We start from the raw sequence: 10,217 nt of genomic DNA on the forward strand, positions 1-10,217 counted from the left end.
AATCGATAGGTGTCCTCTTGGTATTTTACACGTATATATCATTTACTTTGTTTTCAGTCCTCCTTCTCATCCTTTGGCATTCATTTCCCCAGCCCCCTCTTCCTGCACTCCTATCCTGCTGGTCTCTTTCCTTGTTGGCTAATCTTAGTTGCCAACTTGACATACCTGGGAAAAGGGAACCTCAACTGAACAACTAATTGCAACCATGAGATTGGCCTGTGGGAATATTCTTGATTGATGATTGTTTAGGGAGGGCCCAGCCCACTGTGGGTGGTGCCATTCCTTGTCAAATGGGCCTAGACTGTATGATAAAGCTAGGTCAGCAAGTCAGAGTTAGCAGGGTAGTAAGCAGCATTCTTCCATTACTTTGTGCTTCAGCCTCCTTTCTTAGATTCTTTGATGATGGACTACAGCCTGTGTTAGCCAAGTAAACCCTTTCCTCCCCAAGTTGAGTTTTGATCATGCTGTTTGTCACAGCAAAAGAAGGAAAACAAAGGTACCTTTCTCCGCTTATAGCCTCCCTTCTGCTTTCAAGTCTCTTACTATTATTCTATTACTCTTCCACAGTTTAAGATTTTTTCTCCTTTCTTAAGTGTTCCTTTCTATGTTCATCACACACACACACAGAAACAGACACACACACACATACACACAAATGCTTAAGGCCAGTTCTGTATTAAAGAAAATTCTATTTGCCAATTTAACATTTCTGAGTCAATTTTCACTCATTTTTTAAAGCTTGGCAAAATATAAAGTGGAGGAATTATTTAATGGGGTAAAAATAGTTAAAAATCAACTTTTAAAGACACAATAGTATATAATTATATTTTAATGATACATCATTATTATCATCATTATTATTATTTTGGTTTAAAGACAGGGTTTCTCTGTGTAACTATGGCTGTCCTGGAACTCACTCTGGTCTACAACTCAGAGATAGTACTATTTCTGCCTTCTGAGTGCTGGGATTGAAGGTGAGTGCCACTACCACCTAGCTTAAATTTTATTTAGAAAAACAAAACAGATGGCTATAAATTATTACTTGTGGTACTTTGTCCCTTTATCTGAATCTCCCCCTAAAATACTTCCATGACCTTTCCCGTTCAGTGCCTTTGTTCTAGCATTTGCCACTGAATCATTTCCATCACATAGCCATTGTTCTTTTGCTCAGTCCTGTGTGGACTCACCAGATATTAGTTAATGCTTGACGGCAATAGTTCCCACTTACATTAAATGCTTCGTGTTTGCAGTGCTTCTCCAGGTTAACAAGCTGAGCCCACAAAGATACAGGATTTTTCTAGGGAAGAGGGAGAACACTGTGAAAATGATGTCAACTTTCCTAAGTGCTGTAGTTGTACTTACAAGTATGTCAAGTAAATTTGCAATTATGTTACAATTTCCTGATGTTTTACAAATGTTTAATGGGGTAATAGTTTATACTCTGGTTATTTTATTTCCTTCAAGAGATGAATGAATACACAAAGTCTTCATAAGCTCGCATATGGCTGTGGACAAAAGAAATTGATTACTGTGTCCACCAAAGGACAAAGATCAAATGGTGTTTCTACTTTAGGAAAAACAAATGCACATAGCAAAACTAAAGTGCAGGAGTATTGTAGCTGAATTATTTTATTTCTAAAACTGAAGGTGGGTGGATGAGACTCCTGTCACATCTCTATATTTACAGTGGAAAGTCGATTGTAGGCAGTCTGTTGGAAATGACAGCGTTTCTATCAAGCTCCCCATCAGCTGCCGCTGGCTGGAGTAGGAATTATCATCCTTCACTGGGCTGTCTTGCTTTATGATATCAATTAGCAAACAATCTGTTTTGTTGGCACAGGATAAAATTAGGATGCAAAACAGAGGGACTGTGAAGCAAAACATTTTTCACGGAGAAGTCTGTTGTCCTGAAGCATGAGAGGGAAAGACACTGTCATTTTTCTGAGTGTCAGTCGTTCTTTAAATTTCCACTGATGTCAGACTATTGACAATAATACGCATAAGAACACTATCAGCTTTGATTCAGCTGTGCTGTTCAGGATGCTAACCTGACTTTAAAATATAAACCTTCCATTTCTTTTTCATGGGTTTCTGATAACTCTAGAATTTAATTGCTTAAAACCCTACTTATTTTCTTTAAAATGTATTTAAAGACTCACACTGCACATATAAAGCAGAAAGGAAAGCACACTAGAGGGCACTAGTAAGCTACACGATTTGGGTTTTTTGTTTTTTTGTTTTTTCTTTTTTTTTTCTTTAGCAATCTCATTTGCATGTCTTTAGGGATGCTGTTACTGCTTAAGCTTATCTGTATGAGACTATTCATTTTTCTTCCTTTCTTCTTTTTTTTTCCCTTCCAAGCCCATTTGACTTTTCTCATTGACCAGTAGAGTTCCAGACCTGATGGTTCATTATTTTGATAAGCTTTGTCCCACTTGGGTTGTCTGGGTGGCCTTTATGTCTTTATTGAAATCCCTGGGTCTTGTCCTGTGACATTTCTGATGTCTTTTGAAAGAACATCTCTGCAGCTGCAAGTGATTGCCGCTTAAGCCCAATTTTAAGGCCTCAAAAAGCACACACATCACTCCTGGGTATTTCTTTTAAGCCACACTTAAACCCTAGTCTCTGGAGGAGAAAGATGCTAAGTAATCTGCCACCTGGCCTGTCCTCACACAATTAGTGCAGAGCACAGATTCCTCTTCTGAGGGATATACCCAAACAGTTTTCATGAAAGGTCAAATGAAATTTATGCTTTATGCTCAAAACAAGTCAGAAATAGTGTAAGAGGATCTAAAGTGTGCCTAAAGAGAACTTACATTTTAATTAAACTAAGTAAAACAAGTTTATTGTTTTTCTCAGAATACGCCAGTTTTTTTATTACCCTTTTATTTAATAAGAATTAATAATTTTTTAGTTCTGTGAATGTTTTTAATTCATTTTTATTAAGATACTTCTTTGAGTTGCCTCTCTTTTGAAACATTAGCTGTTAAAATCATTCTCGTCTGTCTCAGATAGAGATGTCTTAGTAAGTGTTCTGTTGCTAAGAAGAGGCACCATGATCATGGCAACTCGAATAAAGGAAAGCTTTTAGCTGGGGTTTATTTACAGTTCCAGAGGCTTAGTATAGGCAGATAGCACAGTATCATATCTACAGAGTGCTACAGAAGTAGTTAAGAGTTCTACATCTGGATCTGCAGAGCGTCTAGACCTGGCTTGGGCACTTGAAACCTCAAAGGCCACCCTCAAAGATACTTCTTCATCAAGGCCACACATTCTAGTTCTTTCAAATAATGCCACTACCTGGTTATTAAGTCTGTGATCCTGTGGGGACCATTCTTATTCAAACCACCACAAAATTTTGTCTAAAAATAGAAAGTAAAATATAAATGCTGGGGTATAGAACAGTGATAAAATATGTGCTTAGCACTTGAGGCTCTAGAGTCAATCCCTAGTATCATAACAAGGAATCAAAACAGCAGTCAAAGGAAGTACTCATCTAGTTAAATGGAATCAAAATGATAGCCAATTGGATGAAATACACAATGTCAGATGAATAAGGAGGAGTCAGTTGTGGATTGAAAAGAAATCTGTGACTTTAAACCGAGGCTGTTTCCCCTTTATTAACTTCCTTCTACACAGAATAAGTCAACCCCTGTTCCATACATGACTGCTAATTCATTTCTTACATGTTGTGGCAGGGAAGAGGTGCTTACATCTGGTTTCCTGGCTCAGGCCATTTTAAGTTTGACTAGAATTTGATCACCTTGATGGAAAATCCTGTGGGAACTTAATCAACTCTGTTCTAGGAACCCAAGGTCAAGATGGCCCAACTAACTTAGCTTCTCTTTTATTAAACTGCCTGTCATGGAGACATCCCCCTCCAGTTAACCACTTTTCTTAGCTCCTGCTGAACTGGCTATTTATGTGAAAACTCACCTGGAGTTGTAGAGGGAGATAATAGGATGTGGGGTTTTGCTCTTTAGAGCTGCCTTGTTCTAAACTCTGGAGGGTTCACTTGGGTACCTCATGCCCTCATGTCAATCTGAGTGAAGTCCAAGCCTGCTAGGTGACTTCCAGTTGGGTATACATTGTATCTCAGTAGTCTTCTCTGGAACACTCCCTGTAACAATATGATTTTTAAATAATTGCAGGAGTGATTTGTTGAAAGAAGTTTTTCATTCAATGAAGATAGCTGTAACTATTTTTTATTGGCATTAGTGAAATACAATTTACAAAATTAGGTAAATGGCAAGTGTTTTATGCAAATCTTTGAAACAGGGATAGGAAGAAAGTAAAGAAAATATGCTTTTGGGTAACTCAGAACAATGGGCAGGTTTGCGGTGCTATTGGTCGCAGCTTTGTGACTGGCTGTACTGAAGGAGTGGCTCCTAGAAGGATAAACACATCTTGTTAATTGGGTAGTTATTATTCCTCTGTCTGTGTCTTGTCTTCATTGACTCAAATTTTCTATGTGGACTCCTGTCCAGTAGATTGACAAAACCATCTGGATTTATCTCTCAAAAGAGGAGACAATAGTCTTTAGTGTTTTAATCTTTAGGGAAGAAGACCAGAATGTCACATCTGAAGGCTGGTCTGGAGGTAGATTTTATTATTTTGATCAAGATGAAATAGCTTTCTCTTAATAGTTCCCAATGGGATTTTCAATACCCATTCCAGTGGCTTCCAATATTATAGTGGTAATCATTCTCTCAGGAGTTGAGCCCTTAAAATCACTGGGAGATAGTCTAGAATTGGAGAATAGATATTAATACATTCCTACCACGAAAATCTAGAAGTTTGATTCTAAAATTGTTTACCAGAAACAAATAGCATATAGACTGGAATTTTGGTCACAGCCCATATCTAGCCAGCAAGCTTAGATACTTATTAAGGCAAACAGATAGCAAGAGAGGGGACCTCCCTTCTGGTACTCCTGGCCTCTGGGATGTTACGGTGGTTTGAATAGGAACAGTCCCCATAGGTCTATATAGGTGTGGCCTTTTTGGAGAAAATATTTACTGGTGATGGGCTTTAGGATTTCAAAAAACCACACTAGGCCCAGGCCAAGGCCATGGTTGGTCCCCTGTTGCTCTTTTTGTCTCTGTTTGTTTCTCTCTCTCTGACTCAGGATGTAGTTCTCAGCTACTGCTCCGGTGCTGTGCATGCCACATGTTCCCTGCTATGATGATAACAGACTAAACCTCTTAACGTATAGGAAAGTCCCAAGTTAAAAATTTTCCTTCATAAGAATTGCCTTGGTCAGCAGGGCGATGGTGGCGCACGCCTTTAATCCCAACACTCAGGAGGCAGAGGCAGGCAGATCTCTGTGAGTTTGAGGCCAACCTGGTCTACAAGAGCTAGTTCCAGGATAGGCTCCAAAACTACAGAGTAACTGTTTCAGAAAAAAAAAAAAAAAAAAAAAAAATAAAAGAAAAAGAATTGCTTTGATCTTGTTGTCTCTTTATAGCCACTGAACAAATCACTAAGACACCTGGACAGGGGAAAGGATAGTCAAGTACAAAAATCAGAACAAATTATTTTGAGTCCCTGCCTAACATTTTATGTTTCCTGCCCTCATCTGTGTTAATAATTTAATAATTATTCTCTGAGAAAAATTCAAGCATTCATGATTTCCAGAACCTATTCATTTTATAATTGTAAATTTGGACTTTTGACACCATTTCCCCCATGTCATACACCCCAAATCACTAATGACTGCTATTTTGCCCTATGCGTCATTGTGTTTGAACTTTTTCAGTTAACATGCCTTCAGTAGTTACTTGTCTAATTGTTGCAAAATAATGTCTGACGAAATGACTTATGGATTTTAATCCATAGTACCTGGAATAAACAATAGGAAGCCAAGATGGAGGGAACCCGAGGCAGCTACTCACATGCTATCCAGTAGGAAACAGATAAGTACTTGGTCTCAGCTTGCTTCCTCTGTTTTAGTCATCCTGGAACTCCACATAATGCTATGGCGCTTTCCATATTTCCAGTTGATTTTTCTAACTCCAGTAACTTGATTTAAATAATCCCTCACATACATGTCTAAAGGCTTGTATCATCATTAATTTTAGATCTGTCTGTCATAAAGGATATTGTAGTTTGTTCCTCACCCCGTGCCTCACTCTCTTTTTTCCTTTCTTGTTTTTGGATTATCTCCTGATAGCCTAGATATTCATTCATTCACATTGTTGTAAGTGATAGGATCTCTGGTATGAGTGAATATCATCTATATTACTCTATTCTTCATATGTATTGTGTATATTATATATTTTTCTATTTATCCAGCAAAGAACATTTGCATTGCTTTTATACCTTAGTTATTATAACTTAGCAATGAACATGAAAGTGAAATGAATTCTATTTTCTTCCTTTATACCCTCAAGTTAGATTACCGAATCATATACTTGTTTTATTTGTAGTTTCTTCAGAACTCTTTGTATTATTTTCCATACACCGTCTTATATTTTTGCTACCAGTACGCTTTCCATCCCCTATCTCTAATGTATTTTGACTGTTTGAAAACAGATATCTGAGAAGATATGAGGGCCTTCCTCCTTATGATTCCATTTGTATGTCCCTGGTGTTTATGATCTTTTAATACATTTCTACTCTACCCCTTTGTATCTCTGCAAATCACTTTTCAAGTGAAATGTATATGCGGCTGTGTCTTCTGAGTAATTTGGTACTTGGTTACCTAAATGTTTGTTAGGAATATATTCATATTTTTTTGCATTAATTTTGGGAAAAGAGAGTTCACAACAATATAGCGAGAATTCAAGGTTATATGGATAAACATAAAGAAAATATCTTTAATTACCAGGTGTGTTTGCTACTATAAGTTGTTTCATTTTCAAGGTGGAATGATTCCATTTGAAGGAATTCAATTGTTTTATTGGCTTTGCCTCATACTTCATATAATGGCATTCCTAAATGACGTACTAGTCATGGCCTGAGGAATCAAACAAAGGTGACTTGCACAAGTACATTTCCACAAAGTCACAAATGTGGTTGTATAGCAATTTGTTCATAGTATTAAGCTGATGTCTATTTATGCAAATAAATCTCTTAAAATTATTGATAACTATATTTAAGTCATTTTGGTAATTTTTTTCTCTCTGTTACAAGCATATGTTTTTAATCTCACTTGGTAAATTGTTAAAATTCAAACTATAACAAGATATGCTTCATAGAAACACTTTGTACAAACAACACAGAAATGGTTGTAATGTTTATGAATATATGTGAGGAGGTTTTTAGGGATCATCAGTCATATTGTCATAACAGGCAAGCATTTGGTAATAAAAAACACATTTAGAAAAGTGCTATTCAATCAAATAATAGAAGACTCTGATGTTACATTTTTTTGTTGTTGTTGTTTATTTTTCGAGACAGGGTTTCTCCGTAGTTTTTGGTCCCTGTCCTGGAACTAGCATTTTTAAACTATCAACTGAAACAAATGTCCAGTTTCCTAAGCAAACAGGATCAGCTTACTTATTACTTAAGAAAGTTATTATTTTTAATAATAAAATTTTAAAAAATTGTTCTGCAAAATTGTGATAAGTTGCCCTTGTAAAAGAATTAACACCAGGGAGGGGAGCAGAGAAAAATGTAGAGCTCAATAAAAATCAAAATAAAAAACAAAAAAAGACACATGAAAACAAGCACCTTTGTTGTGTTGCCATATAAGTAGTTGTAAGTAATCTGGCCATCCAGTCCCTCACGTTCACATTCCCCACTCTCCCCTCTACCGCTCCCACTGTCTCCAGTCTCCAGTTTACCCAGATCTCTTCTCTTTTCCTTTCCCACAGTGATCTTGCATTTCTCTTAGGGTCCTCCCCAGCTTCTGTGGGGCTGTGGACTGTAGCCTGGTTATCTTTTGCTTTACATCTAGTATCCACTTATGAGTGAGTACTTACCTTATTTGTCTTTCTGAGTCTGTGTTACCCTACTCAAAATGATTTTTTCTCGTTCTATCAAATTTCATGTCATTGTTTTCTACAACTGATTAATATTCCATTGTGGTAAATATATGTACATTTTCTTTATCCATTCTTCAGTTGAGGGGCATCTAGGTTTCATCCAGTAACTTATGAAGCAGATGCAGAACCACAGCCAAGCAGCTGGCTGAGATCTGGATGTCCAGTAGAAGAGAGGGAGGAGCAATTATATGAGCAAGAAGAGTCAAGGTTATAACCAAGAAATCCACAGAGACAGATGACTTGAGGTCTTAGGAGCTCACATACTCTAGAACAATAACTAGGGAGCCTGCATGAGATGGAACGAGGCACTCTGAATGTGGGTGACAGTTGTGTGGCTTGATCTCTTTGTGAGGCCCCTGGAAATGTGTCCAGGATCTTTCCCTCATGCATGAGCTGCCTTTTTGTGGCCTATTCCCAATGCTGAGTCTTGATATAGGAGGGAGGGGCTTGGTCCTGTCTCAACTCGGTGTGTCAGACTTTTTTTTTGACTCCCTTAACTCTTTCTGAGAAGTGTATGGGGGATGAAGAAGAAGGGGGGTGGGAGGAGAGGAGGGAGATCAATGGTTGGTATGCAAAGTGAATACAAAATTTAAAATAAAAGTGAGGGAAAAAATCTGAATGTATGGATTAGAGGTCACATGCATCAATCATCTGCTTGCAGGGTAGTATGTATCACTGGATGAAGCGGTGTTGAAAGAAATTCCCTGCTATGATTACTGTCAATGCCAGAAAGAATGACTTCTTCCTTACCTGTTAAATTTTCCAGAACATATCAATGCAATACTGTACTTTCCATAAAGCATGGTCAACAATCAAGAATATTTTTATATTAGGTGAGTTTTGTAGAGTGTGTAACTAAGAAAATCTATTGGAAAACATCTACTGTCTCAGTATGATGAAAGTATGGAATGATTAGGAAGGGAAGAAGGAAGGAAGGGGAAGGAAGGAAGGAAGGAAGGAAGGAAGGAAGGAAGGAAGGAAGGAAGGAAGGAAGGAAGGAAGGAAGAAAGAAAGGAAGGGCCTTGAATAACTACTGGCACCTGTAGACATTATGATAGCTCATTTCATTCCCAAACAAATTATGTGAGAAGTGCAGGTATCCATCCATCCGATAAAGGCAAAGATGGAAATGTTTTCCAGCTGAGTATGATTCACTAGATTAACTGTTTACTTGGCATTGACATTAAACAGAACAATATAATGGACCATGTGTGTATGTGTGTGTGTGGTATGTGTGTGTGGTATGTGTGTTTGTACTATATTATCAAGAAATCTATTCAGATTGAAGAATAGTGACTTATTAGGAAATTCTAAAACACAGCAGGTTCATGAATGGTGGCTTTATCCATCAACAAACCATTGATAATTTAGTCTTTAAGAAAATATCTAAAATGTGCGGGCAGTTCCCCCAAATTTTGATGATTTCTTATAAGAATTAAAAACCCAGGAAAGATTCTGTTCTCGTGACTATAATATACTACACAGTGAGGATACAAACTAAAATTAGCAAAAACAAAATAAAACATAGAGTGGAGTGTAATTTAAAATATTTTAAATTTTTAATTAAAATTGTTTTCTAATGTTTTATCGTGTGTGTGTTTTGTACATGCATGTTGATGAATGTAAAAACAGACACATGAATACCATGGCACATGTGTAGAGGTCAGAGGACAGCCTTGAACGATGGCCTTCATCTTTCACCTCATTTGAAGAAAGGTCTCTTTGTTGTTGCACATTTCTGTGTATTTTCCCTTGCTGGCCCTTGAGTTTCCAATTGCTGTCATGTTTCTACTTCCCATCTTGCCATAGGACGGCTTAGATTATAGGAACAAGAACAACAGCCACTCACACCCAGGAAAGATCACAAATGCAGTGCCCCACTACCTCAAATTATACAGTTGTGTTTCCTCCATTTGGAGAAATCACAGGGGTCAGCACATTCTAAACATTCTTACCCAGTAGCTAAGCTTCTCCCTGGGAAAACCACCATCGTGATCATGGTATCTCCCGTTGGGTTAGCATGCAATGCCCATATTTTACATGAGTTCTGGATAATCAAACTCAGATCCTGCTATTTAAGGGCAAGCATTGTATCCACTGAGCTGTCTCTCTGCCCAGGATATTTGTCTTCTCCCAGGGTAATCACAGGTAGAGTGCCTCAGTTTCCCAGCATCAATGTACAACATTGGTCAAAAGTTATTAATCGAGAATGTTTATCCAAGGCTTAGT

General features: G+C 37.6%; 1 non-coding gene across 1 annotated transcript; it reads right to left on the reverse strand.

The window, feature by feature from the left end:
- Positions 1-9,840: 9,840 nt before the first annotated feature.
- LOC130870618 (U1 spliceosomal RNA) lies at positions 9,841-10,010 on the reverse strand. Its single transcript, XR_009056760.1, has one exon. It is a non-coding gene; the product is annotated as a U1 spliceosomal RNA (small nuclear RNA).
- Between the last annotated feature and the right edge of the window lie 207 nt (positions 10,011-10,217).

Source organism: Chionomys nivalis, chromosome 2, assembly GCF_950005125.1.
Source record: "Chionomys nivalis chromosome 2, mChiNiv1.1, whole genome shotgun sequence".
NCBI classification, from domain to species: Eukaryota; Metazoa; Chordata; class Mammalia; order Rodentia; family Cricetidae; genus Chionomys; species Chionomys nivalis.